General features: G+C 40.8%; 1 protein-coding gene across 1 annotated transcript in view; it reads right to left on the reverse strand.

The window, feature by feature from the left end:
- Positions 1-18,942: 18,942 nt before the first annotated feature.
- Positions 18,943-27,962, reverse strand: part of LOC134342854 (teashirt homolog 2) — a 554,080-nt gene continuing 545,060 nt past the window's right edge. The window contains exon 3 of the mRNA XM_063041493.1: positions 18,943-27,935. The gene's annotated coding sequence lies outside the window, so the exon portion shown is untranslated. The remainder of the gene's footprint in view (positions 27,936-27,962) is intronic.

Genomic DNA, 27,962 nt, shown 5'->3' on the forward strand with positions numbered 1-27,962 from the left:
TTGTAAAAGTACTTCCTGTTCAATTTTATTTCTTGTCAGCTTATTCTCTGTTATATTTTCTCTATTCCTAAGTCATCCTTTGCTGGATTTAAAAAGATCCCAATTTTCAGGCCTGTCACAGATCTTTACAACATTGTATGTCTCTTTTCGTAACTTGATTCCCCCTTAATTCATTCCGTATGCCACCAAGCTTGCTTCTTTTAACCTTAATTCATTCATTAACTCATTTAACCTTAATTTTAAAATGTTTCAATGGGTGCAACTTGGACCTATTTAGAGTGAAATATTTGAATGCCTATCAATAAATAAAATAAATCTCTAAGTATTTGTTATATGTTTCCCTGGTTGAATTTGCTATCCTTCTTAGAATAAATAGGCTAGAGATGCTCAGTGGATAAAGGGCACTGGAAAATGATGGAAATAACAAATGGAAATGTTGGTTTATCTTTGCAAATCTCCTCCCCTCCACCTACCCCACCATCTCAAGGCAAAGTTGAACAGATGAGACAGGATATAATGCTATTACAGTAGTAGTAATCATTGATTCAAGTTCCACCACTGTATTTAAGGAGATTTTATGAGACTGCGTGGGTTTTAACCAGGTGCTCTGGTTTCTTTCGCATTCCAAAAAAGATATCTAGTTAGGGTTGGTTAGGTATGAACATGCCTTGTTGACGCAGGAAGTGTGGTGTTACTAGTAGGCTGACCAGCATGATCCTCACTGATTTGATTTGATGCAAACAATGCATTTCATTGTATGTTTCAATGTACACGTGACAAACAAAATTAAACTTTAATCTTTCTCTTTGCTTGTAGTTCTGTTTATTGCCAAAGGATGGCACCCCTAGAGCTTAAGTAAACCACTATCAGTACTTCATTGAAAAAAACAGGAAATGTGAACTCTCAGCAGGTCAGGCAGTATCTGTGAAAACAGAAAGATTTGAGATTTTGGGCCAAAGACACTTTGTTGTAATTGTGAAACTATGAAAACAAGTTGTATTGAAGTTACGGGGCAGTATTTCATGTTTTATGATGATCACAGTATTGTCTCTGCAGTGGAGAAACTAAAAATAGACATGGAAGCTATTTCAGAGAGCACCTATGTCAGTCTCATTGCTACTTTAAATCTCCAGCCCAGTCCCTCTCTGACCCACCTGCCTGTGGCCCCCTACATTGCTGCAACAAGAGGCAACATAAGCTTGCAAACACCATTTCATTTTCTGATACACATTACACCCTTTTGAACTCAATATTGAGTTCTATGTACTACTTCAGCTAAGTCATAAACAAAAGAGATTCTGCAGATGCAACACACACAAAATACTGGAAGAACTCAGCAGGGCAGAGAGTATCGATGAAAATGAATAAATTGTCGACATTTTGGGCCAAGACCCTCCATCAAGACTGGAAAAGAAGGGGGACAACAACTGATTAAAATGGTGGGGGGAGGGTGTTATATTTTGTAACTCCAAAAACTAATCAAAAGAAAAAGACAGGAGCTGAGAAAACGTGCCAACTTAGATTTTACTTTTTGTTTCTTTGGAAGGCGTGTACTTATAATGTGGTGGCACAATGGCGCATGCCATTTACATACTTTTACATATAACCTGTAATGAAATATGTAAACCACAAAGAATGCTTAATCAAAAAACGTATTTACAATAGTACTCAAATATTAACTACAAAACACCCCTCCTGCTTAGCGATAAAACTCCAACGCAATATACAATGTATCTCAATTCAGATATGTAACATATTGCTCTCTAGCCATTATATATATATATATATGTGTGTGTGTGTGTGTGTGTGTGTGTGTGTGTTCAAAGATTCATTTTGTTTTCAAAATATGTACAGTGCAAATCTGATATTTGTCCACTCCAGAGCGCCATTAAGTACAGAAAGACCATTGGTGTGGATGAAAGAAAAGACATCAACTCCCCCTCGCATGAAAAAGGAAAGAAACAAAACTCATAGACTGTAAAATTTCCCCTCCCTGCAGCAAAAAACGGGCACAATAACAATCACTGACCACCCCCCCCCCAACATAACAATCCCCAAAACCCTCACTGGCAGAACAGGACAGTGGACGTAGCACTCAAACCCCTAACACCCCGCCACCCTCACACAAACATTAACAGATCACCCATCAATCGGCCACAAGAAAGAAAACACCGAAAAACTGAAGGAAACCAATATAGCATACAGTCAAATAATCATATAGATCTCAGAATATGGGAAACGTCTTTACTTCTGCATATGAGAGGAGCAACCATACGAAGTCAGACTTCCCATAAAAAGTGGCTGCTGACCGGGGTCCAAACCCCACTGATCTGGTTCCGAACACCACTGATCTGGGATGAACGCGCCAATCCGGCAGCTGACCGTCTCTGTTGGGAGTCAGACCTGCCCCCTCCTCATCACCTCAATGCTTCAATCTTCCTCGCTGTTTTGAGATGGAGTCATTCACGACCCGCACCTCATCCATTTCCTCATCCTTTCCACGAGGCAGCTTGTGTTCTCAGACCTTTTCGGCCTTCCATCTCTAATCTCCACGAGGCAGCTCTCCAGACACAGCAGAGCACTGGATCCTTTGATTGAGTTCCACACTGCATGTCACACGCTCCAACAGTTTTCATAACACGAACAAGACAAAAAGAACATGCAAACGGTGTAGAAAAAGTAAAATTTGCTATCTGGAAGATGTTGCTCAAGGAATCGTAGTTCACTGGTGCCATCTTGACCGGAAGTATATATACAGTATGTATGTTAACATCTTTCCTGACTGGTGTGGGGGCGGGTGCACTCTGCTGGTTAGATAAAACTTCTTAAACTTGTATTAGCCATTTCTGTGCTGGGAATGAGCCTTTGGTGATCTATATCTTTTATCATCTTGTGCATCTCTGTCAAGTAATCTTTCATCCTCCTCCTTTCCAAAGGGAAAAACCCTAACTCACCCAAATTATACCCACCCTATTTTACAAATTTTGTTCCAGTTTGGCTGTCTAACTTTCCACTAACAGATTGACTAATTGGCCTCTGCAACTTATCAACTCAGTGTTGACCTCACTCTGTTTTAGATATACCCCTTGTTTTATCAATCCTTCCCCAATTGTCTCCACAATTTAAAACTAGTTTTCTCTTTCCCAGTTCAATGAGTTATCTTCAACTTTAAACTTTAATTCTCATTAAAAATGCTGCCTAATCTGTGGCGTTTATTTATTTCAGATTTTCATTCGTACGGAAAACGTTAAGCTAGGAAAATAATATCCTTGCTTTTCTGCATTTCTAACATAAGCTGTGATTTGATTTTATTAAAGTGCACTGCACCACTTAGCATTGGAAATGCAAAATACAATTAAAAAAAATCAAATGATATTACTATGGTAAAAATGTAATATGATGCAAGGCTTGAGTTGTGATTGTAGCTTCATGATGTGTCTTAATTTTGTTCTGTACTATTAAATCAACGTCAAAGTTAACTACCATTTTAAACATAGTGTAAATACACACTATAAATGTTGGTATTGACACTCAATGTGTGTATTCAAAGATCTACTCGCTGCACAACGCTATAACTTCTACCTAGTTAAAATGCATCACATCTGAACAGTTGGAAATCGTCATTAATAAATCCTTCTAAAGGACACAGCCATGTGTCCTTAAAATACTTACCATCACAACCGCATTTAGTATTCCTTCACCCTCTGGGCATGACACAATTTATACTTCTATGCTTTCCGAAAAACTATATTTATTGTACCTTTAGGCTAGATCTCTTAATGTGACTGTCTAAAATGCAGTCACATGTGGTAAAATATTTTCACTGCTGTCCCTGTACTGGCTTTGAAAGTCTGACTTTAAAATATAGCAGGATGGAATGAGGTAGGTTTTACAAATTAATGATTTGGAATTTGTTGCTAACATTTTTGTTTTATTTAACTTCATGCTGAATCTGTCCTGTTTTTATGTGCAAAATTGCACTACGATGCACAGCGCTATCATTTGAAAGTTATCACTTTTGTACCTGCCTGCCTGTTTTGAATCAGTGTTGTGTGGCTCTGCTGATAGCTGTTAAAAGATATACAGCCCAGGGTTAAAAAAGAACAGCTATATATGCCTTTTTCGTGTATTGTTAGCTTTATCAGATGTAATAGTACTGAGAAATTTAGCTGATGTCAAAGTTAGTGGTGAAAACAAAGCAACTTGTGTAACTCTGCTGATGATTAAATGAGTTCTGGATGTGTCACAAGTGCGGAGCACAGGTGGATCCAAAAGCAGGACACAAACACGTTTTGTAGCGTTAACAAGAATAGAGTTTATTAATTGTTACTAGGAAAGCAGGGAAGCAAGGATTGTTCAGAGGGAGATCAAGGAGTGAGCAAAGCAGAAGCGGGAATAAGCGTGGCAAGACTCGGACTTGGACTTGGAACTCGGAACATGGAACTTGGGACCCGGACTTGGAACTCAGAACATCAGAGCCCGGACTCGGAACTCAGAACATCAGAAACCTGAACTTGGAACTCGGAACACCAGAGCCTGGACTTGGAACTCGGAACATCAGAAACCTGAACTTGGAACTCGGAACACCAGAGCCTGGACTTGGAACTCGGAACATCAGAAACCTGAACTTGGAACTCGGAACATTGAAGCCTAGACCTTTCTTAGACACAGGACATGGAACACTGAGCCGAGACTCCTCCTTGGACACAGGACATAGAGCTGGGACTCCTTTCTTAGACACAGGACATGGAACACTGAGCCGAGACTCCTCCTTGGACACAGGATATAGAGCTGGGACTCCTCTCTTAGACACAGGATGCAGAACACTGAGCCGAGACTCCTCCTTGGACACAGGACATAGAGCCGGGACTCTTCTTTTAGACACAAGACACAGAACACTGAGCGGGGGCTCCTCCTTGGACACAGGACATAGAGCCGGGACTCCTCTCTTAGACACAGGACACGGAACACTGAGCCGAGACTCCTCCTTGGACACAGAACATAGAGCCGGGACTCTTCTTTTAGACACAGGACACAGAATACTGAGCGGGGGCTCCTCCTTGGACACAGGACATAGAGCTGGGACTCTCCTTAGACACCGGTCACGGAACACTGAGCCGAGACTCCCACGCAGAACACTGAGCGGGGGCTCCTCCTTGGACACAGGACATAGAGCTGGGACTCTCCTTAGACACAGGTCACGGAACACTGAGCCGAGACTCCTCCTTGGACACAGGACATAGAGCAGGGACTCTTCTTTTAGACACAGGACACGGAACACTGAGCCGAGACTCCTCCTTGGACACAGGACATAGAGCAGGGACTCTTCTTTTAGACACAGGACACAGAATACTGAGCGGGGGCTCCTCCTTGGACACAGGACATAGAGCTGGGACTCTCCTTAGACACAGGTCACGGAACACTGAGCCGAGACTCCTCCTTGGACACAGGACATAGAGCAGGGACTCTTCTTTTAGACACAGGACACGGAACACTGAGCCGAGACTCCTCCTTGGACACAGGACATAGAGCAGGGACTCTTCTTTTAGACACAGGACACAGGACACAGAACACTGAGCGGGGGCTCCTCCTTGGACACAGGACATAGAGCTGGGACTCCTCCCTTAGACACAGGACGCAGAACACTGAGTGGGGGCTCCTCCTTGGACACAGGACATAGAGCCGGAACTCTCCTTAGACACAGGACACGGAACACTGAGCCGAGACTCCTCCTTGGACACAGGACATAGAGCTGGGACTCCTCTCTTAGACACAGGACACGGAACACTGAGCCGAGACTCCTCCTTGGACACAGGACATAGAGCAGGGACTCTTCTTTTAGACACAGGACACGGAACACTGAACCGAGACTCCTCCTTGGACACAGGACATAGAGCAGGGACTCTTCTTTAGCGGGGGCTCCTCCTTGGACACAGGACATAGAGCCGGAACTCTCCTTAGACACAGGACACGGAACACTGAGCGGGGGCTCCTCCTTGGACACAGGACATAGAGCTGGGACTCCTCTCTTAGATACAGGACACGGAACACTGAGAGACAGGATTCCCCAACTCAGGGAAAAGGCAAATAGCCGAACCTACTCAGTGGAGACGAGAACACGAAGAGATGGTACCACACAACGATAGACAGTTCATACCTTGACAATAATGGCTGCAAGAAGTGGCAAGCCCTTGATGCGGCCCAGGAACTACAGACAGCGGCTCTAGTCTCACTCTGGCGGGTTAACTTGATGGACCTGCTCTGGCGAGGTAGCTTAGCGGCTTGATCAGGCTAGGTAACTTAACAGGCTGCCTCTGGCGAGGAGAGGCGACCTACTGGCACTCGCTTTGGGGAGTAGCTCCAGCGATGTAACTTGGCTCGTTCCAGCAGGGTGACCTGCTCACACTTGCTTCGGTGACGTCCGATGATGACCTAGCGCCGAGTAGCTGTCAGCCCGACACTAAATACTGCTCGCAACACAATAAAAGTTGCTGGTGAAGGCAGCAGGCCAGGCAGCATCTATAGGAAGAGGTACAGTGGACGTTTCGGGCCGAGACCCTTCATCAGGACTAACTGAAAGAAGAGCTAGTAAGAGATTTGAAAGTGGGAGGGAGAGGGGGAGCTTACTAGCTCTTCTTTCAGTTAGTCCTGACGAAGGGTCTCGCCTGAAACGTCGACTGTACCTCTTCCTAGAGATGCTGCCTGGCCTGCTGCGTTCACCAGCAACTTTTATTGTGTTGCTTGAAATTCCAGCATCTGCAGATTTCCTCGTGTTTTTGTGCATTAATACTGTCTTGTGTTCATTCTACAACAAAATGCATAAAATAATCAGATTTTATATTAGCTTTAATATTCATCAATAACACAACCATGCATTTTTAATGTCAAGAATCTTTCACTGATTTTTTTGAGATTTGAGTTTACCTACTAAAATGAAGAGGCAAAGAATTGGTGAATGCAGCAGGCCAGGCAGCATCTCTAGGAAGAGGTACAGTCGACGTTTCGGGCCAAGACCCTTCGTCAGGGCTAACTGAAAGCAGAGTGACTAAGGGATTTGAAAGTGGGGGGGTGGAGGAAGGAGAGATACAAAATGATAGGAGAAGACCGGAGGGGGAGGGATGGAGCCAAGAGCTGGACAGGTGATTGGCAAAAGGGATATGAGAGGATCATGGGACAGGAGGCCCAGGGAGAAGGAAAAGGGGGAGGGGAGGAACCCAGAGGATGGGCAAGGGGTATAGTCAGAGGGACAGAGGGAGAAAAAGGAGAGAGAGAAAATGAATGTGTGTATATAAATAAATAACGGATGTGGTAAGAGGGGGAGATGGGGCATTAGCGGAGGTTTGAGAAGTCAGTGTTCATGCCATCAGGTTGGAGGCTACCCAGACGGAATATAAGGTGTTGTTCCTCTAACGTGAGTGTGGCTTCATCTTTACAGTAGAGGAGGCCGTGTATAGACATATCAGAATGGGAATGGGACGTGGAATTAAAATGTGTGGCTACTGGGAGATCCCGCTTTCTCTGGCGGCCAGAGCATAGGTGTTCAGCGAAACGATCTCCCAGTCTGCGTCGGGTCTCGCCAATATATAGAAGGCCGCATCGGGATCACCGGACGCAGTATATCACACCAGCCGACTCACAGGTGAAGTGTTGCCTCAGCTGGAAGGACTGTCTGGGGCCCTGAATGGTGGTGAGGGAGGAACTGTAAGGGCATATGTAGCACTTGTTCCGCTTACAAGGATAAGTGCTAGGTGGGAGATCGGTGGGGAGGGATGGGGGGATGAATGGACAAGGGAGTTGCGTAGGGAGCGATCCCTGCGGAAAGCGGGGGGGGGGAGGGAAAGATTGCTTAGTGGTGGGATCCCATTGGAGGTGGCGGAAGTTATAGAGAATTATATGTTGGAGCCGGAGGCTGGTAGGGTGGTAGGTGAGGACAAGAGGAACCCTATTCCTAGTGGGGTGGCAGGAGGATGGAGTGAGAACAGATGTGCGTGAAATGGGGGAGATGCGTTTGAGAGCAGAGTTGATTGTAGAAGAAGGGAAGCCCCTTTCTTTAAAAAAGGAGGACATCTCCCTCATCTTGGAATGAAAAGCCTCATCCTGAGAGCAGATGCGGTGGAGACAGAGGAATTGCAAGAAGGGGATGGCATTTTTGCAAGAGACGGTGAGAAGAGGAATAGTCCAGATAGCTGTGAGAGTCAGTAGGCTTATAGTAGACATCAGTGGATAAGCTGTCTCCAGAGATAGAGACAGAAAGATCTAGAAAGGGGAGGGAGGTGTCGGAAATGGACCAGGTAAATTTGAGGGCAGGGTGAAAGTTGGAGGCAAAGTTAATGAAGTCATCGAGCTCAGCATGCATGCAGGAAGCAGCGCCAATGCAGTCATCGATGTAGCAAAGAAAAGTGGGGGACAGATACCAGAATAGGTTTGGAACATAGATTGTTCCACAAAGCCAACCTCCTGGCACTTATCCTTGTAAGCGGAACAAGTGCTAAATATGCCCTTACACTTCCTCCCTCATCACCATTCAGGGCCCCAGACAGTCCTTCCAGGTGAGGCGACACTTCACCTGTGAGTCGGCTGGAGTGATACACTGCGTCCGGTGTTCCAGATGTGGCCTTCTATATATTGGCAAGACCCAACGCAGACTGGGAGATCGATTCACTGAACATCTACGCTCGGTCTGCCAGAGAAAGCAGGATCACCCAGTGGCCACACAATTTAATTCCACGTCCCATTCCCATTCTGATATGTCTATACACGGCCTCCTCTACTGTAAAGATGAAGCCACACTCACGTTGGAGGAACAACACCTTATATTCCGTCTGGGTAGCCTCCAACCTGATGGCATGAACATTGATCTCTCAAACTTCCGCTAATGTCCCACCTCCCCCTCGTACCCCATCTGTTATTTATTTATATACACACATTCATTTTCTCTCTCTCTCCTTTTTCTCCCTCTGTCCCTCTCACTATACCCCTTGCCCGTCCTCTGGGCTTTTCTTTCTCCCTGGGCCTCCTGTCCCATGATCCTCTCATATCCCTTTTGCCAATCAACTGTCCAGCTCTTGGCTCCATCCCTCCCCCTCCTGTCTTCTCCTATCATTTCAGATCTCCCCCTCCCCCTCCCACTTTCAAATCTCTTACTATCTCTTCTTTCAGTTAGGGTCTCGGCCTGAAACGTCAACTGTACCATTTCCTAGAGATGTTGCCTGGCCTGCTGCGTTCACCAGCAACTTTTATGTGTGTTGCTTGAAATTCCAGCATCTGCAGATTTCCTTGTGTTTGTGTTATTAAATACTGCTCATTCAGCTGAGACTCAAGTAACTTTAATTACAAAACCCAAGAAACACGGGGAAACAATGAATTAAGGAAAACAAGGAGTCAATGCTCCTGATCGTGACACAAAGTAAACTTAAAGGGACCCAGGGAATAACTGATCAGGACCGTGACAGGATGAGCTAAGCTGGCTCAAGAGCTGTGACTGAACGTGTCACTGGGTAATGATCTGTCGTTTCATGGCCTTGCTTTTGGCACTGGTGTCTACTATGAAGTTATTGAACATACTGATTGTCATGGTGGCGTAATTCTGCCCACAGCTCACATAAACATTTGCCCCTGTCAAAACTATAGCTTGCTTTTGTTATCATTGCTGAAGGCAATCTCACCTTTGCTAGCATAGTAATAAAATGCATAATCAGGACCGGTTACAGTAGAGGAATGACAGTAAATCCTCAAAAACTAGCTAGGGGTAGGTAGCAAGTCCTGGGTGGTCACATTTGAGCATTAATGATGATTGTGGATGTGTCCATCTGATCTATGTTGTTCTGAACATGAAGTGGATATGGATGCAAATTTCAGTGGCGGTTAAAAAAACTAGGAATACTTAAAACAGGGGTTTCCAATGTTTTTTATACCATGGACCAATGCCATTAAGCAAGGGGTCCATGGACCTCAGGTTGGGAATCTCTGAACCTTAAAATATTATAATATAATATTAATATTATATTTATTCTTTGACAATTCAAGAGGAAAATCCTGCCCTTTGGTGAACAGAGGGATTCAATGATTTGCATTCATAGAATTTTGAAATTTTCTAACAGGAAGAGAGTACAAATGTTTTCGAGGCTGTCTGTAATGATTACCCTACTCATGGTCATCTACTTCCTTCTATTCACAAGACCATCAGTAAGAAGAGTTCACGAGAAATGCTGTCTATTTGTCAGGAAGTTGAGATGCCGGTCACTGATGAATGTCTAACTACGGAGATATGATGGCACACATTATGGCCGTTCCCTACAGCTTTGGATTGACTGACAATTTCCCTCCTCTGACCTAATATGTTCCTTCAACCTGCTTGCATTGCAGTGACGGTGGAAGGCTTGACAACTGAGAGTGTCGGGCAGCATCGGAAAGTTAAGATGAGCCTGATCGATGAAGCTCGTTCATTCAGTGATTGAATTACACAATGTGAATTTTATTTAGAATAAGGCATGCCAAGGTGCATTTATACACTTGGCCATTCATGATATCATTAAATATCTTGCTGAACTGCATCCCGGTCTTAGGAGGTTGATCACGGCATGGCCCTCAGCAGGTATCTGGTTTCCTTGCTTTCTGAGCAGCTGCTTAGAGCACTACCTGGTTTGTTGTCTCCCTGTATATCGCAGGTTATTTCTCACCAAGATTTCCAGAAGCACAGAGGGATTACAGGATGTAAGTCCAAAGCCCTTTGAAAATGGCAACAAGACTATATAGGGTGGTAATGAAGGCACTTGGCACGTGGACCTTCATCAGTCAGTGCACCGAGTACTGGAGCTGAAATGGTATATTGCAGTTCTACACGATGTTGGGAAGACTACTGCTGGAGTATTGTGTACTCTTTGAAAAGCTGGAAAAGAGTACGAAGAAGGTTTATGGGATTGTTGTCAGGAAACAAAAGCATGAGTTCTAAGAGAGAGCTTGAGCAAGCAGGTATTTTATTCAACAGAGTGCGGAACACTGGGAGGTGTAAAATCATGAGGGGCATACATAGGGTGAATATACACAATCCTAGGAAAGGGGATTCAAAATTGCATCAGTTTAAGCAAAAAGATTGAGACCACATTTGGACTGTTCTGTATACTCTGGTTGCCACATTACATGAAGGATGTGGAGGCTTTGGAGAGGGTACAGAAGGGGTTGCTAGAGCATTGGAGGCTGAGGTAGGACCTGATAGAATTCTGTAAAATAGTGAGGGGTGTAGGCAGGGTGGATAGTGCCTACACCCAAATACTGGAGGGCATGACTTTAAGTTAGGGGTGTGGGGGAAGCTTAAAGGAAATGAGCAGGGCAAGTTTTTTTTTACACAGACAGTGGTAAATACCTGGAATGGGCTGCCAGTAGTAGTGAAAGCAGATACGATAATGGCGTTTAAGAGGCTGCTAGATAAATGTATGGAAATGCAGTGAATGGGGGCATATGGATCCTGTACAAGCAGAAGAGACTGTTTAATTTGTCATGATGTTCAGTACTGACATTGTAGACATAAGGGTCCGTTCCAGTGCGGTACTGTTCGATCTTCTGTTTGTGCGGGACCATGATTTGCATTATGGTCAGTTCAGTCACTGTGGGCTAAAGGGCCTGTGCCTGGGATGCTCTATGTTCTATCCTGATGTAAACTGAGAGATAGATATTGATCAGGGTGTTTCAAAGCAACCTTGTTGCTGTGCATCTCAGGCATTCAATGTGAAGCAACGAAGTCTCACATTTGGTAAAAGAATAGAGCAATGTGTTTTTTGGTGGTTAAGGCAGAGGGAAGTATGTCAACACCAGAAACACTCCCTGTTCCTCTTTGAATAAGTGCCATGAGATATGTTATGTTCTCCCATGCAAGCAGATGGCATTGGTTTAATTTCCCATCTGAATGACATCCTCTGCAATATCATTGCATTCTAATGTATATTAAGCTAATTTAGTCTGGGGTAGCTAGAAGAGTTTTTCTCATTATACATTAAAATATTTCCATTAAATTTAATAAATATAATTTTTGAATATTTCTTATGATTTTTACTTCTTTTCATAAATATGATTGACTGTTGTTCAATATGTAAACCTAATTTTGATTCCTAAGCTATGATTTGGTTGTTGTGTGACAGTGGAGGCTTTGTCTGGCATGGTCTTTGGAGCATCGTTCCTGAATGCACTTGCAAATATATAAGTGGACATTTGACATTTTGTTATGTTAAGTTTCATAACTGAAATATTATAAAAACAGTAGTTGAATATTTAGGATTATAATTTAACAAGACAGAAAGAATGCAACAGGAAGATCCAGTTCCAAATGTGTTTGTATGGTTCAGTCTTTGAACTCTGGTAGGGTTCCTCCAACAGTCAGGAGATTTTTTTTTTGAATCCTGAAAGGAAAGAGTGAAGACGTGATGAATTCACATTTGATGCAGCGCTACACAGTATTCAATGTTACTAACTCAGATATCTGAGAAACTCCTGCTGTGCTGCCTTATGTAGATTTTAAAAATCTAAATTCTTGGATTAGATCGGTGAAAACATGATTTAGTTATTGGACTCAGCATCATGAAAGACAGGATAAACCAGTTCATGAACATCAGAACATATCAAACAGGTGAAGGAGTAAGTCATCTTGGCCGTCAAGTCTGCTCCGTCATTGAATGAGATTATGGCTGATCTGACTGTGGACCTGCCTTTTCCCATAATGCTTAATTCGCCTATGATGCAAAAATCTATCCAACCATGTCTTAAAAGCATTCAATGATTTTCTTCCTTGGGCAGAGAATTCCACAGATACAGTACTCTCCAGGAAAAGCAGTTTCAGCTCGCTTCCATCCTAAATCTAGTCCCCTGAACCTTGAGGCTATATCCCTAGTCCCTGTCTCACTCATCAATGGAAACAACTTTCCTATTTCTGTCTTTTCTCTCCCTTCCATAATTTTATAGGTTTCTCTAAGATTCCCTCTTATTCTTCTGGATTCAAGTGAGTGTAATACCAGGCAACTCAGACTCTCCCTGTAAGCTAAGCCCCTCATCCCGCAGTCAGCCTGGTGAACCTCCTCTGTACTGCCTCCAAAACCAGTAAGGGTGTACTAACTGGTTTTGACAATCAGATATTAACCTCAAACATTCACTTTTGTTAAATAATTTGCCATTATCTTTTACTTTTATTACATCTTAGCATAGTGGCAGCACCAAATCAATAGATTGATAGTGTTTTTATAACATTACCATGTTTCTTTAAAAATCCTGGGCCAATACTTGGCCTGAAGTACTATAAATATACTTGAATATAATTGCAAGCCGTTACTGCACAAGCATGTATGGGCATAAATCAATAAGTCAAATGACCCTTGGAGTTTCCTCCTTCTTCAGCAATTCTATGTGACAATTCCTCCCTTTTTAAAGCAGTGTGATTCAGAGGATGAAAATGATCAAAAAGTTATTTCGGTTTATTTTCTTCAGCAAGTATTTGCAGGGTTGTTGACAATTTTGTATGCTTACTGAGATTTACTGGCTTCTATAAATTAAACAGTTGAACAGAAGTAACAGAATAAGTTGAATTAATTTCTAGAAAGGAAACCTGAGAATTTCCAAATAAATAGACGGAAAGAAATATGTTATTTTTATATAAAGTACATATTAACTGCTCCTGTATTATCATAAAAGAGTGCAGATGATATCTCCATTTGCAAACAGAGGTTGGGCTCCATGGCATTTTCAACTATGGACAGGTTGGGCCTTTCAGTGTTAGGCCAGACAAATGGCTTCCACCAGCCAGTCCCTGATGTTCCACATTACCCTTCAACAATGAAGGTTCTCAACAGACCCCCAAAAATGCAGACCACTTCCCATATCTCGGGAGTCACCACTTGGTGAGGCAAACAATGAGGATGAAATCATTGCCACCTTTAATGTGCTAGCATTGCATTTGATGGATTGAGGAAAAGGATTGAAGAAAAATCAATATCACAGACCTGTCACAAACTCATGGGCTACCAGGTAGCAGTGAATTCTGCCTTCTTATTTCGAACACCTGAACTTCCTGCAGCAGACATCGCTCTGTGTTGAAAATATATCACCAACACTGTCTCCAAAAAGTCCTCCTGATTGGCTGGGAGGACAAGCAAAACAGCATCAGTTTCCTCTCTAAGACCAGTATCATCAGCATTGAGGTCTTCTGTTGGAATTCCTTGAAGAAATAACAAGCAGGATAGACAAAGGAGAATTAACTGATGTTGTATACTTGGATTTTCAGAAGGTCTTTGACAGGGTGCCACATACGAGGCTGCTTAACAAGCTACGAACCAATGGTACTACAGGAAAGATTCTAGCATGGATAAAGCAGTGGTTGATCGACAGGAGGCAAAGAGTGGGAATAAAGGGAGTCTTTTCTGGTTGGCTGCTGGTAACTAGTTGTGTTCCACAAGGCTCTGTGCTGGAACTGATTTGTTTTATGTTATACTTCAATGATTTGTATAACCTAATCGATGGCTTGGTTGCAAAGTTTTCAGGCGATATGAAGATAGTTGGAGAGGCAGTTAGTTTTGAGGAAATAGAGAGGCTAGATAAGGACTTAGATTAGGAGAATGGGCAAAGGAGTGACAGATGGAATACAGTGTTGGGAAGTGTATGGTCATGCACTTTGGTAGAAGAAATGAAAGGGTGGACTGTTTTCCAAGTATAGAGAAAATACAAAAATCTGAACCGCAAAGGGACTTGTGAGTCCTTGTGCAAGATTTCCTAAAGGTTGATTTTCAGTTTGAGTCTGTGGTGAGGAAGGCAAATGGAAAGTAAGAGAACCAGAATAAAAAGCAAAGATGTAACTTTGAGACTTTTCAAAGCACTGGTGAGGCCTCATTTGGAGTATTGTGGTCAGAAAGGATGTGCTGAAGCTGGAGAGGGTTCAAAGAAGGTTCATGAAAATGATTCCAGGTTTGAAAGGATTGTCATATGAAGAATGTTTGATGCCTCTGGGCCTGTATTCACTAGAATTTGGAAGAATGAGGGGTGTCCTCATTGAAACCTATCAAATGGTGAAAGACCTTTATAGAGTAGATGTAGATAGGATGATTTCTACGGTGGGCATGTCTAAGACCAGAGGACACAACCTCAAAATAGAGAGGCATCCTTTTAGAATGGAGATGAGAAAGAAATTCTTTAGCCAGAGATTGGTGAATCTGAGGAATTCTTTGCCACAGGCAGCTGTGGAGGCTAAGTCTGTATGTATTTTTAAGACATAGGTTGTTAGATTCTTGATTGGTCAAGGGATGAAGGGATATGGGGAGAAGGCAGGAGACTGGGGCTGAGAAGACAAATGGATGAGATAGCGGAGCAGACACGATGGGCCAAATGGTCTAATTCTGCTCTGATATCCGATGGTCTTATGATCTTCTTGTACTCAGTTGCTTATATTGGGAAGGGCAGGTTGATGGCATGCCTGAAATGATCAGACTTCTGTCCAGGGAAGAGATTCAAGAATGTGCTTAGAGCCTCTTACTTAAAAAAAAAAATGCAGCATCTTTATTGACTCCTGGGAATTTCTGGCCCGTGACTGCTCAAAGTTGAGGAGGAACATTCAGGAAGTTATTGAGAAACTGAAGGCTATGACTTAGGAGTGCAGAAGGAGTATGTGAAACTCACAATCCACGGAAGAGCTGGCAGTTCCCACAATTAACTCATCAGTCACCTCAGAACCCACAAAACCAGAGTGGAAGCAAGCCATTCTCAATCCCAAAGGGACTGCCTTAGGAAAAGCTTCTCTAAGACAATAATTTACTGTTTCCATGCATGCCTTTTAACTATATGACATTTGAGGAAATATGCATAAGTATAGCTACAGCATCAAAAACTCCTCTTGGGATTTTAGCATGAAGGCTTTTTATAATGATGCTGATTTTTTCACCATAATAAATCAGAAAGTTTCTCTCCGCAGGAGTACTATGCACACAGTTGAGATTCTCATTAGAGTGTCACCACAGTCCTTAAAGCGTTAATCCATCTTCTCAGGCCAACATAAATCATCTTAAAGTGTCAGTGTAAGACCTGAATTCTACAGATTTTCTGTAAGGCTTAAATGTAAGCTTTATTTCTGCATGCTGGGGCAATATGAGAGGTGGTGCTGGGGAATCTCCTTCTGCAATTTTCTGTAATCAATTTGAACATTGCCAGATTTTGATCATTTGTTTAGATTCAAAATGGACCTGTGGGGGGAAAAAAAACCATTTGCAACTGATGTAAGACGAAAATGCATCCAAAAAAAACGGTAACTTACCTTATAAGTCAGCTATATATCTAGTGGCCACTTTATTAGGTACCTCCTATCCCTAACAAGGTGCCCACTGAGTGTGTGTTCATGGTCTTCTGCTGTTGTAGCCCAAATACTTCAAGGTTTGATGTGTTGTGCATTAGAGATGCTCTTCAGCACACAACTGTTATAACATGTGGTTACTTAAGTTACTGTTGTCTTCCTGTCAGGTTGAACCAGTCTGGCCATTCTCCTCAGACCTCTCTCATTAACAAGGTGTTTTCACCCACAGAACTGTCACTCACTGGGTGTTTTTATTTTAGTTATTCACACCATTCTCAGTTAACTCTAGAGACTGTTGTGCATGAAAATCCCAAGAGATCAGCAGTTTCTGAGACACTTAAACCACCTCATCTAGCACCAACAATCATTCCATGGTCACTGTTACTTAGATCACATTTCTTCCGCATTCTGATGTTTGATCTGATCAACAACTGAACCTCTTAATGCTTTAATGCACTGAGTTGTGGCCACAATATTGGCTGATTAGATATTTGCATTAACAAAGAGGTGTACATGTGTACATAGTAAAGTGAATGTAAACTGGAGAGTTCAATGTTTTGTTTACCAGTGTGTGTTGAATTACTAATTTCATTTGGAGTTGCTTTTGGTGACCCTATGCTTAGATTCATGCCCTTGTCTGCTGTTTGTTTCGACCCTTTCTGGAATAACTATACATGTGGATGTTGGACAAGAATCAAAGTCATTGATATGCCTCAGCACTCAACTGGTCCTCTGACCCACTAACCCGCACTTAGCCAATATCTTTGTGTCTTTAAAGTAATAACCATATTTACTAGCAGGCTTAAAAATGAATAAACAGTCAGACACAGTATTGAAAATGATTCCACAGCCAGAATACCAGGGAAGAAACATTACCATCTTCAGAACATCATCATATTTGGCTATCTTCTGAAACCCCCAAGCCTGCCTTGTAGTGTTGAATTATTGGTTGGCCTCCCAGATTCTCCATAAGCCCAACTCATACAAAACTCTGCCTACCATAGCAAAGCCCCATTCATCCATCTCCCCCATGTCCTCACAGACCTCTACCGGCTTCTGGTCAACCAATGGCTCAGTTTGAAAATTCTCATCAAGAAACAACCTTCACTTTAAAGCTCCTTTTGTCTCTATTGAAACTCAACATTCATCCAACTATGGCCATTTGCACATAACCAGTTTACCTTGGTGGCCAGCCTTGAGAACTAGGCCATTAACTCCCTGACACTTCTGCTATGCTCTGCTATTTCCGAGATCCAATACCAAATTCTAAACACAAGACTCATACCATCTATCTTGAGATGATATTAATAAGCATCGGAGTGGCAACTAAGCCTGACAAAGGGCAAGTATGGATAAAAGATGCAACACAGGAAATATTGAACATAGCTGAATAAATACACAGAAATCAATTTCTTCAAATGTCCTTACAGAGTTTATTTAGCCTGATGTAGAAAGATCAGAAACAGTTCATCTTCATAAAGAATAAAAAGAGCACTTTTGTTCAGAGTTGTGCTTGGAAAAAATCTAAATATATATTTTTAATCATATAAATAGTTCTCTTTAATAAGTGCATCAGTTTGTTTTTTTATACATATCCACTTTTTTTTTCTGTATTATAGGTCATTATCACTATCATTGGAGAACCCATTTTGACACAAATAAGCCTTTCATGGCTTGTGTCTTGGTGGATCAACACTACAAGCAGTTTCAACTTAAATTCAATACAAACAGTACAGGAACCACTGTACTAAAACAAAAGGCAGTTTATTACAAAATTATACATCAGTGAGACTCAGATAATGAATAGATATTAAACAACAAAAATGCAATATTTTAATGATAAAAAAACTTTCATTCAATACAAGACTATAATCTTGGACAATTCTATTCAATGCCAGGAAATAGTTTTTTGGGCTTTATTTAAAAATAATAATTGGTTGGTGGAGATGCAAAAGAAACTTCATTTATTTTGGAAGTCCATGCATGACTATATGGCTGGCATTTTCTCTCATTTTACAACGTTGCTTTGCTACTTAATAGTTTATATTTACTCAATTATCTTTTTCATATACTGATTAAAAGATGCAATAAATAAGTATCAAATCAAACCATGAGAAACCGTAATTGTTGTCTCTGCATTCTAAACATTTACATGATACTCTGCTGAGGCATATTAAGGGATTTTACCTATCAATATTATTGACTATGTACTGTATGCAGTTGGGGAAAGAGGCCTGTTAAACAGTACTTCAGAATAAGGTGACTTTGTCTTGGCCAGTTTTATTGTGACTAGTGCCATGTTAGGAACCAGCCAATTATTTTTCCTGTGACATTTAAACTGTTCAGAAGCTGAAAGCCAGAAGGCAAAACAGCATTTAGCAGGTAAATAATCTGTACCAAAAAAAAAGTGGAACATCATTTCAAAAGAACAGTCAATACATGAAAACATAGATCCTAACAGTTATATGAGTTGAATATTTTACATGTATTTACAGTGCTTCATGTCTTCATATTAAAAATCGAAGTGCAGTTTCTTCTAACTCCTCTAATGTATTCTTAAACAATGCAATGTCCCCCACACCCCCGCTTCCCCTCTCCCACCCCACCCCACCTGATCCACCCAAGTCTTTGAGCTTCAAGTAAATATACATTGGATTTTTTTTAAAAAATGAAGGTAAGAATATTTATATACAACATGCAGTTGAGTTATAAAATGTCTGAATAAGTATTAGCAGGCTATATTTAGACTTGAGTAAACTATAAGTGTACATGAAGTAATTAGAGGATTACTGCTGAGAGCCATTTTGAACATCTCTAATTTCTTTTTACATAAACAGCACAGTTACGAAGCGTTCTCAGTTTAACCATTTTATTGCCCCATTGCATCTATGGAAAGGCTCCTAGTATAATACAAGGTTCTGGTTGTTCTAGAATCTGTGCTTAAGTATGAGAGTTATTTCCTAATTGCTGTATGTCCTTATTAGTTTTAATATGTTCAATCAAAAAGTTTAGATTGCTATAGTTCTCTGTCATTCTCAAAAGCTGACATGGGTATGAAATTCAATCACTGTGTAAGCATGGAAGAAAAAAAAAGATCAATTCATGGGTTTCTGCGGTCCTGTTGTTTCCCCAATTTTATCCACAAGCCAATGCTGATGTAATTTACAGCACTGCTATGACCGATTAAAGCCAAATAAAATATTTATTTGAAAATTAATCTTCTTGAATGCAAGCTGATAATTGTGTAAGGGTTAAAATAAAAACATAACCATAGTTAGAGGCTCTTTATAACTGCAGATGGCAACATAATGTGAATGGTAATGTCACACAGTAGTCTTTGTATTGCTAATTGGATCACCTTTTTTCCCAATTTATAAAGATATACTTTCTCCATACTCTCAGCGTTACTGTTTTTAGCAAGAAATTTGTATTAGACGATTTTAACTGCTGGTTTATTGCGGTTAATTCTAATTTTGTGTGTTAAATTTGCAGACATTTTGTCACTATCCAGATATCAGTTCAGAGTCCAGCACATATAGAGAATTCCTTTGTTGCAAATTCTAATCATCCTTGCCAGGGCTGGTAACAGCTATTTTAATTATCCTAAAGTCAAACCCAATCCCTTATCTTCATATTAAAATCCAGCAATTTATATTGCTATACAATTTAATAATTGAACAAGGGTAACATGTTTTCATAAACTCTTTAATTTTAGGATATGACATTTTTTTATGAGGTATTTTTTGTAGTCATTCTTTCTGTTGTTTCAATGGACTACTTGTGACTGCCTGCTTTGGCGGCTGAAGGCAGTGTGGCTGTGTGTCCTTGCAACTGATGTCAAACATCCGGGAATTCTACATATGCAAATCTACTGTTATTGGGAATCAGAACTGTTCAGCACCAGTTAACATAACGAGCTGTGTATTTTTATTGGCTGTAATTCAGATTCCAGACTAGAACTGAACTACAGACTTCAGTCCACCTTCATATACACAAATCAATTGGAACGTGCTCATTTGCACTGAGGTTTACACTACCTGCAATGACAATACCTTCCCAGGGCACTCTGGATCATTATGATAACATCCGCACTCCAACAACAGGTTAAGTTTAGTAGGATGAGTATTATCATTTCTAATAATGAAATCCAAACTTTTTTTTTAACATCTTTACAATTTGATAGTGGAGTCATCTGGCAAAATTGTGACACTAGGTGTGATTGGATAAATATTTTTGGCAAAGTGAGTGCAAAGTTACTTACTAATAACAGAGCTAAATGACTATTGTTAGTTACAACAGACAATGATGTTGGCCATTTACTGTTCAGTACAGCATCTTTGCTTATTCAAATTCTTAACCCAACTCCCTTTCCTTCTAATAGAGAAAGGAATCTCAGGGAAAAGATCTATCATAACCTAATTTCAACACGTAGGCCTTCTCAAATTGCCAATGATGCGCATTGTTATTGAAAAAGTCAGTAGAGTTGATTCTCATCAGTCACGCTCCTTACTTTAAATGTTATTTATTTAAAGTTACAAAACACAGACTTGAAGCTGACCTGAATGTGTTTGCCAAGTACATTTTATCCTTTCAATAAATCTATCTTTACATCCAAATATGGACATAGTGATTCAATCTTTGCTGGCATGCATCAAATCTTATTTGTAAACTGACCTGCTGGCAAGTAGGACGGACATCAGAGCACATACATGAGAGTGGGCTAACTGGTTCTCTTAGTCACATGCTTCTAGCCATCGGCATGACTTTAAACAGAGCTTGCTGTCAATGTGATTTGATGACTCACGGGTTGAAGATTTTAATTTAACAATAGCTTGGCATCTGAATTGAAATGAAATTACATATTTTGGAGAGGCCAAATACATTCAGCAATTACTTTCAAAATACCCATTTAGAATTGTCGTTTAGCAGATTTTCTTCAAATTTCAGTCTGTGTTTTGTAACAAAATCATGGGTAACTGTAATCAAAAGGACTGCTAAAGTACAACATTAATAATTTTCATCTACTTTGGAGGTAAGCCAGAAAAAAATATCAAATTACTGCCCTCAAGTTGGCACACAGCTGAGAGATTTGCAATACAAACAAAACATATGGAAACCAAGGCAAAAAGCTGTTCACTTAATAGTTTCTAGGTTAATAGAGGAGCTATGTTTCACTTTGGATAATTGATTATCAAGGCTATTGTTTTAATTTCTTCTTTCTGTGTACAAATGAGGTATTCAGCTACGTATGGCTGTTTTCCTGCTGGATTCATTTACAGATATGTGGTCAACAGATAAAAGGAATGAACCACCTTTAATTTTTGAGTCTGGTTGCAACATTAAATAAAGTCAAACCACGGCCGTATCATCAATGTGCTTCTTGGTCTAGTGCATCTTTCCCTCTTGCCATAAAAAAAATTACTTGCTTCATGCTTTTCATGTCAAAACTGCATTTTAACTGCTGTTTTTGATACCCATAAGTGAATTCTATAAGCTGCCCTGTAGCTTTTGCAGTTATTGTTACTTGCAAAGTGTAATGGATGATTGATTGATAGACGAGTGCTGACACATCAATGAAGCTATTTCGACCAGCATCTCTATCAAATGATGCGCGGGGTATACTTTCTGCCCACGCCTCATTACCTCAGAATGACATTTCTGAAACTTCATTTTCTTTTTTTTTCCTTCTCCCCAAAGCATGATACTTTTGTATTCTGAACCTGGCTCTGCGTGCCCTGAGAAAAGCAATTTTGCTATTATGTCCGACTAGAGTTTGACTGACGTAGTCCCTGGGAGGTGAATGACAGATTTTTTATGCTGGGTTTAAGAGGGCTACAGAATTTATTTTGTAATACAAAAGACTGAAAGGCTTTCCTGTCAGGCATCATTCAGTCACAACCCACCATGAGCTTCTCCTGTGCTCGTTTCTCTCTGTCTAACCTCCTGAGTCTACTCCCCAGGTCTGCACAAGACACAGAACAATCAAATCCATCTGCTGTCTGCCCGCCTTGATCTTCACCAGTGGACAAGGTTTTCTCTGCCCCTAAGGACTATATTCACTCTGCATTATACAGGATAAGGAGACGATTTCCACACTAGAAATATAATAATAACTGTGCCAGTAGTCGGTTGTATTAAAGCAAAATGAGATTTGTGGCTCCAGAATTTTCAGCGATGACTGATTTTATTGAATTGTTATTGAACGTGGTCACATAGCATCACATAACCTTCAGACGTAAAGAGGCATCTAGGCTCTGTGGAGATTCAATGATAGCGCTTAAAATTATATACAATGCGCAATTAAATTGGATGGATGGAAGGAAACACTGCAATGGGATGTCATCGTGATTCAATCTGAGGCAAACTTATGGCATTAACTCTTTACAGGACTTGGGGACCGCAAACAGTGTCTCTACGTTTAGACCATTAGGTTGTTCTGGAACACTAGTAGATGGAAGCAGTTTAAATTACAGTGTCTTTGTAAAAGTGGAAGTTTATTCAAAATTTAATTGTAAGAAAAGAATTCTAAAAACTAAAACAAAAAAAATCTCCCTCATTTAAAGAAACAAAATGGCATCTCCCTCTTTCAGTCTCTGTGTGCCACGCGCATTACACTAATTCAAGTGGAAACTGTTCAGGACATTCCTTCAATAACGGGGGACACAATAAGTAATCATAAGGATACACACATGGAAGTATGTGGTCTGGATTGTTAAGTCTTTAAGTTTTCTGTCTTCCATTAAGAAGGTGGCCTCTCTTTTACCACATTGTAAAATTGCTCTGCTTTTCTCAGGATCTGACTGTTCAAAAATTGATAGTCTATTATTTGTTGGAGTTCTCTATAGGGAGGTACATTCATTAAAAATATACAAGGTTGGCAGAGTGGTGCAGCAGGTAGTGCTGCTGTTTCACAGCTCTATTGTCATAGAGTCATACAGCACAGGAACAGGCCCTTCAGCCCAACTGATCTCTGCAGACCAAGATTCCCATCTAAGCTAGTCTCATCTGCATCTATGCTAGACCCAGTGACTGGGGGTTGATCCTGATCTCTGATACTGTCTCTGCGTGGAGTCTACATCTTATTCCTGCGACAACACTGGTTTCTCCCCACATTCCAAAGAAATGCTGGTTGGGTGGTTCGATGGCTATTAACAATTATTGTTCCGAAGATGGACGGAATGTGGGTCAGATGGGAGATGATGGGCTCATGAGAAACAATAGGTGTCAGAGACACAAGTGGGGGAAATGGGATTGATGAGATTTCTCTGAGTGCTGAGAGAAAAGGAACAGCAAAGTACCACAGTTCCAGAGGCCCAGGTTTACTGCTGACCTTGGGTGCTGCCTGTGTGCAGTTTGCATGTAACTCTGTGACTGTGTGGATCTCCCCTAGGTGCTCCCATTTCCTTTCATATCCCAAAGACATAGTCATTTGTCTTTGGGAAATGAAAGTATGAAACATACGTTAGTAGGTTAATTAGCCATTGGAATTTGTCCCAGGTGTGTAGGTGAGCAGTGGAATCAGGGAGGAGCTGATGAAATGCTGGGAGAATAAAATGGGAGTCGTGCAGTGTTAGGCAGAACCCAGTAGATCAGGCAGCATCTATGGAGAGGAATAAACAATGCTTTGGGCCAAGATCCTTCATCGGGGTAGTTCATTGCTGGTGCAGACTCACAGCACTGAAAAGCCAGTTTTAATGTTGTGTAACTCTATGGCTCTATTTTTAAAAAATTGTTAATGGGCCATGTTAATAAAAAGACATTTACAATTATGCTCACCTACTCATGTCTTTTCAAAAGGTTATGCTTCACCTATCCCACCCAAGACACCTGTGGAGGAAGAGTCACTGCTGATATTCAAGGCAAAGATGAAAAGGCTTTTAAACTACAAGGAAGTCAAGTGCTGTGGGAAAGATAGGATCAGCTATGAACAGGCTCAAGGGGCTGATTGGCTTACTCCTTCTCCTGGTTCTTACGTTCTTATGATTTAAAAGGCTTAGACACTTATCTCCAGCCTGGAGTGCAATTGTGTTATTCGTCAGCAGCTGAAAATATTATTCTGCTTTTAAGTTTTGGTTCTATTGAAGTCAGAAGTGGAATTGAGCATATGGCTGTTTTCCATATAACCAACTGAGAATGAATTTCTGGGCAATAATCCATTTGGCCCAAGTTAAGTAAGTACAAATTCTGGGTGGTCATGCCATATAAACAACTGCTATTGTTACATATTACATACCTGCGACAACTTAGCTTTACAAAAAAAAACATTTTAAAATGAAATTTCCAGTTAAAGGAGTTTGAAAATTGATGTCATTTAATCAGGCAGCCTCAGACAGAAACCTGCACTATTCTCCACATTTCTATTTAGGAGTAAGCTACCAGTCAGATGGTCAGGAGGACAATTATATAGGAATGCTTATATTTCAGTTGGCTCCAGCAGACACCATAAGGAGTCAGGAAATGTGGGATGAGAACACTGCCAGGGGATCTGTCCAGTGGGAGGGGTTGCATGTAACTGCCTCTGACTGACTTAATATTATGTTATCAATTTCATATGGCTATTGTACAGAGGATTCAAATATAAAGCATGCAATCAGATGTTTACAGATAACCTGCCAAGCGAAGTAGTTAGAGGACATTTTGCATGATTTGGGAATATCTAATTAAAAATGATGAATTATAATGGCTTTCTAAACCTGCTGAAAGAATACCAGGTAAGAGGTTCAAGTGATAAATGTAGGAATAGTGAGGCAGTGAACAGCTGTTCTGCACTGATCAAACACTGCAGATAGATACTTCAGTCACATGCTTCCAGCTATTAGTGTGGCTGGGGATTTTTATTGGCACCAAGATTTTTATTAATGTGAGGAACTGTTTTGCCTGCAGATCATTCACAGGGAATCCTACTTCTATTCCTATTACTAAATTTCTGATAATGAGGTAAATAACAAATAAAATCTGCAATGAATGTTGTTTCTGTTCTGCTACTAGGATCTTTTAAATAAAAATTGCAGTTATTTTATGACAATAGCTAATGTACTTAAGTGACACTTAGCGTGTTAAACTTGCAATGTGATCCCAGAAGAGTGGGGTGAAATCGGTTCGTGATGAAATATGCAATACAATATATTGAGACATACAATGACGTCTTAATATGTTGCAGTGTCACTCCTGATTAATTAGGAGTAGACACTACCATTCTGACAGAATGGTCATTACCTGGGACTTTGCACCTAGTGTGCATGGGCTTTGAGCAATATGTGCAATAGCAAGACTTACTTCAGCAAGAAATACTGACCACGTGACTGTGAGATTTCCTTCCTGCACCACACAGTCCCCCTCTGAATTTAACAAAAGTTTTTGTTGCTTGGGAACACAGACTAAAACCTCACTTTGACTAAAGAGCTCTTTTTGCACATGAAATTCTTGAGACCCCAGAGCAGCAGCACTTGCAAAATAATATGAAAACATGTTATATTGAGAACTGCACATAAAGAAAATAGAAGGCAGCAGGAGGAATGCTTGGATGCTCTGGGATGGCACAAGGTTATTCATGGATAAGGTTTATCAACAACATAAATAGTCTTCCAACCCCAGGAAGAAACTAGAATAGATTTTCAGCTGCAATCTGTGGATTGACCATCAAATGCAGAAACCATCCAATTCTCACCATTGCATAGTCTCTACAAAAGGCAAACAGACTGCAACCACCTGAAAATAGGCAGAGCAGGATTTTCGACAGTAAGGACATGATAAAATTGGTAGGCTCTTATATATTTTTAGATGGAATTGTTGATGGTTTAGGAAACTATAGCAATGAGAAACTAACAATATATTTTTTGCTTGCTTACTGAACAATTAAGCTGCATGAAGGAGCTGATTAAAAGAGTTCCGCTGTGTGCCATGCAAGCCTTCGATTCGAGATTGCAAAATGTGAGCAGTGGACTCAAGTGTTGCAAGGAGTTACATGTAACAGGTCCTTTTGGCTTCATAATAATTTTGTTTTGCAGTAAGAATTTAGATTAAGGCTACCAAATGCATTTTTAATTAAGTGACTAAGATAGGAAAGCAATGGGCTGTGTACTGATTTTCAATCTTTGTGCAATACTAATCTGCTTCCCTTGGCCTGTGGAATAAATTAATCCTTAGGCTTCATCAGTGAAAACAGATGAGAAATCTACTGAGAAATACAAAGATTTCCTGACAGTATTTGTACTGCATGTATATTGATTGGACTGGTCTCCTTCAACTTGATATCAAACCAAAGTATGCAACAGTACCAGACAAAGCTGAAAAAAAGCTTAATTTAAATTTATCATTAATAGCAAAGTATGGCACAAATGGAATACATGCCTCATGTATCAAAGCAAGAGAAAGAGTCTCCTTTTCTCGATAGAAGCCGCACCTGCATTTATGAAGTTGGACTGATCTCCGTGATTTACAATAAACAAGGGTGTTAATATACATCTTAAATACCAATTATATTGTTACTTGGGGAATTGTCATAACCTCAGCAGGTTAACAATGGCTTGTACAAGATTGGTTGGCATCTACAAAAGAAGTAGTTGAACTTTCTAAAAATAAAAGTTACATTAATAAAGCTGATGTTTGTCCAGCAGTGTTTAATAAACTGAATACCCGATGTGTGTGCCTATGTGGTATTTATTGAACTCCTAGCTGCAGCATCACTCATTTTTGACTTTGTCTCTTGTGACCTTAACAGGGGTAAATGGAGATTCATTCTGTTTACCTCCAATCTCTACCATTGAAGCTCACATTGTCTGTAGAAACAAAAGTTATCAGGATTGAACTGCAGTTGTCTGCTCCCTTGTGATATATTTTTTTCCTCCTTCATACTTGGTGTGATGCAGGATGTCAGAGGAGGCTATTTTTTTAAACAAGGACAGCAGCAGACTGATCCTCCTGGTAGCGAAAATGTCTACGTTGTTCCTATCCACAAGAAGCCGATACTGTGCGCTATTGCAGTAGATGATAAACAGTGTACAAGTTTTTATTTTCTCTCTGGCTGGATCTCGTTCACTGCTTCATCAGTCTTTTTCTTCTTAGTTAGACAGATTGATCCCTTGTGCTGTTAAGACTGGAGTAGGAAAGCCAGGTGCAACATTGACAACTGGACTGGCTACAAACCACTTCCTTCATAAAGAGAGTGCTATGGGCCACAGCCGCAATTCAGCCATAATTCAATGTCAGCATCAGCAGGAAAGACATTAGTGTCCGATGTGATTGTATCTTTACATTAAACTTGGGCTTAAAGTTTGAAAAATCGTACCTTTTTTGCCATCAGGAGTAACCAATTGATGAAATAAACACATCAATGTTCCCAGCCATTATCCCCTAAAGAACACTTTGTTATGTGTGCCGCAGAGAAGCAGCAGGGAGTAGAGAGCCCGAGCACAGTTTATCAATGAAAATCTAATAACATCCATAAGAATCGAGCTGAAAAATCAATACTTCATTACCAAATTGTTAGTGAGAATGAAGAGTAATTGCAGGAGTTGAGTGCTCTTTGCGGTCAGAGCACCTGGAGTTCAATGTCGTAGCTGAAGTGATGCAGGAGAGCGCCTGGATTAGGATGCCTGGACTGCAGATTGTGATCTTTGCCCTGAGGAGAAAAAAAGGAGTGACATTA

The sequence above is a fragment of the Mobula hypostoma genome, chromosome 2 (assembly GCF_963921235.1).
Source record: "Mobula hypostoma chromosome 2, sMobHyp1.1, whole genome shotgun sequence".
Classification (NCBI taxonomy): Eukaryota; Metazoa; Chordata; class Chondrichthyes; order Myliobatiformes; family Myliobatidae; genus Mobula; species Mobula hypostoma.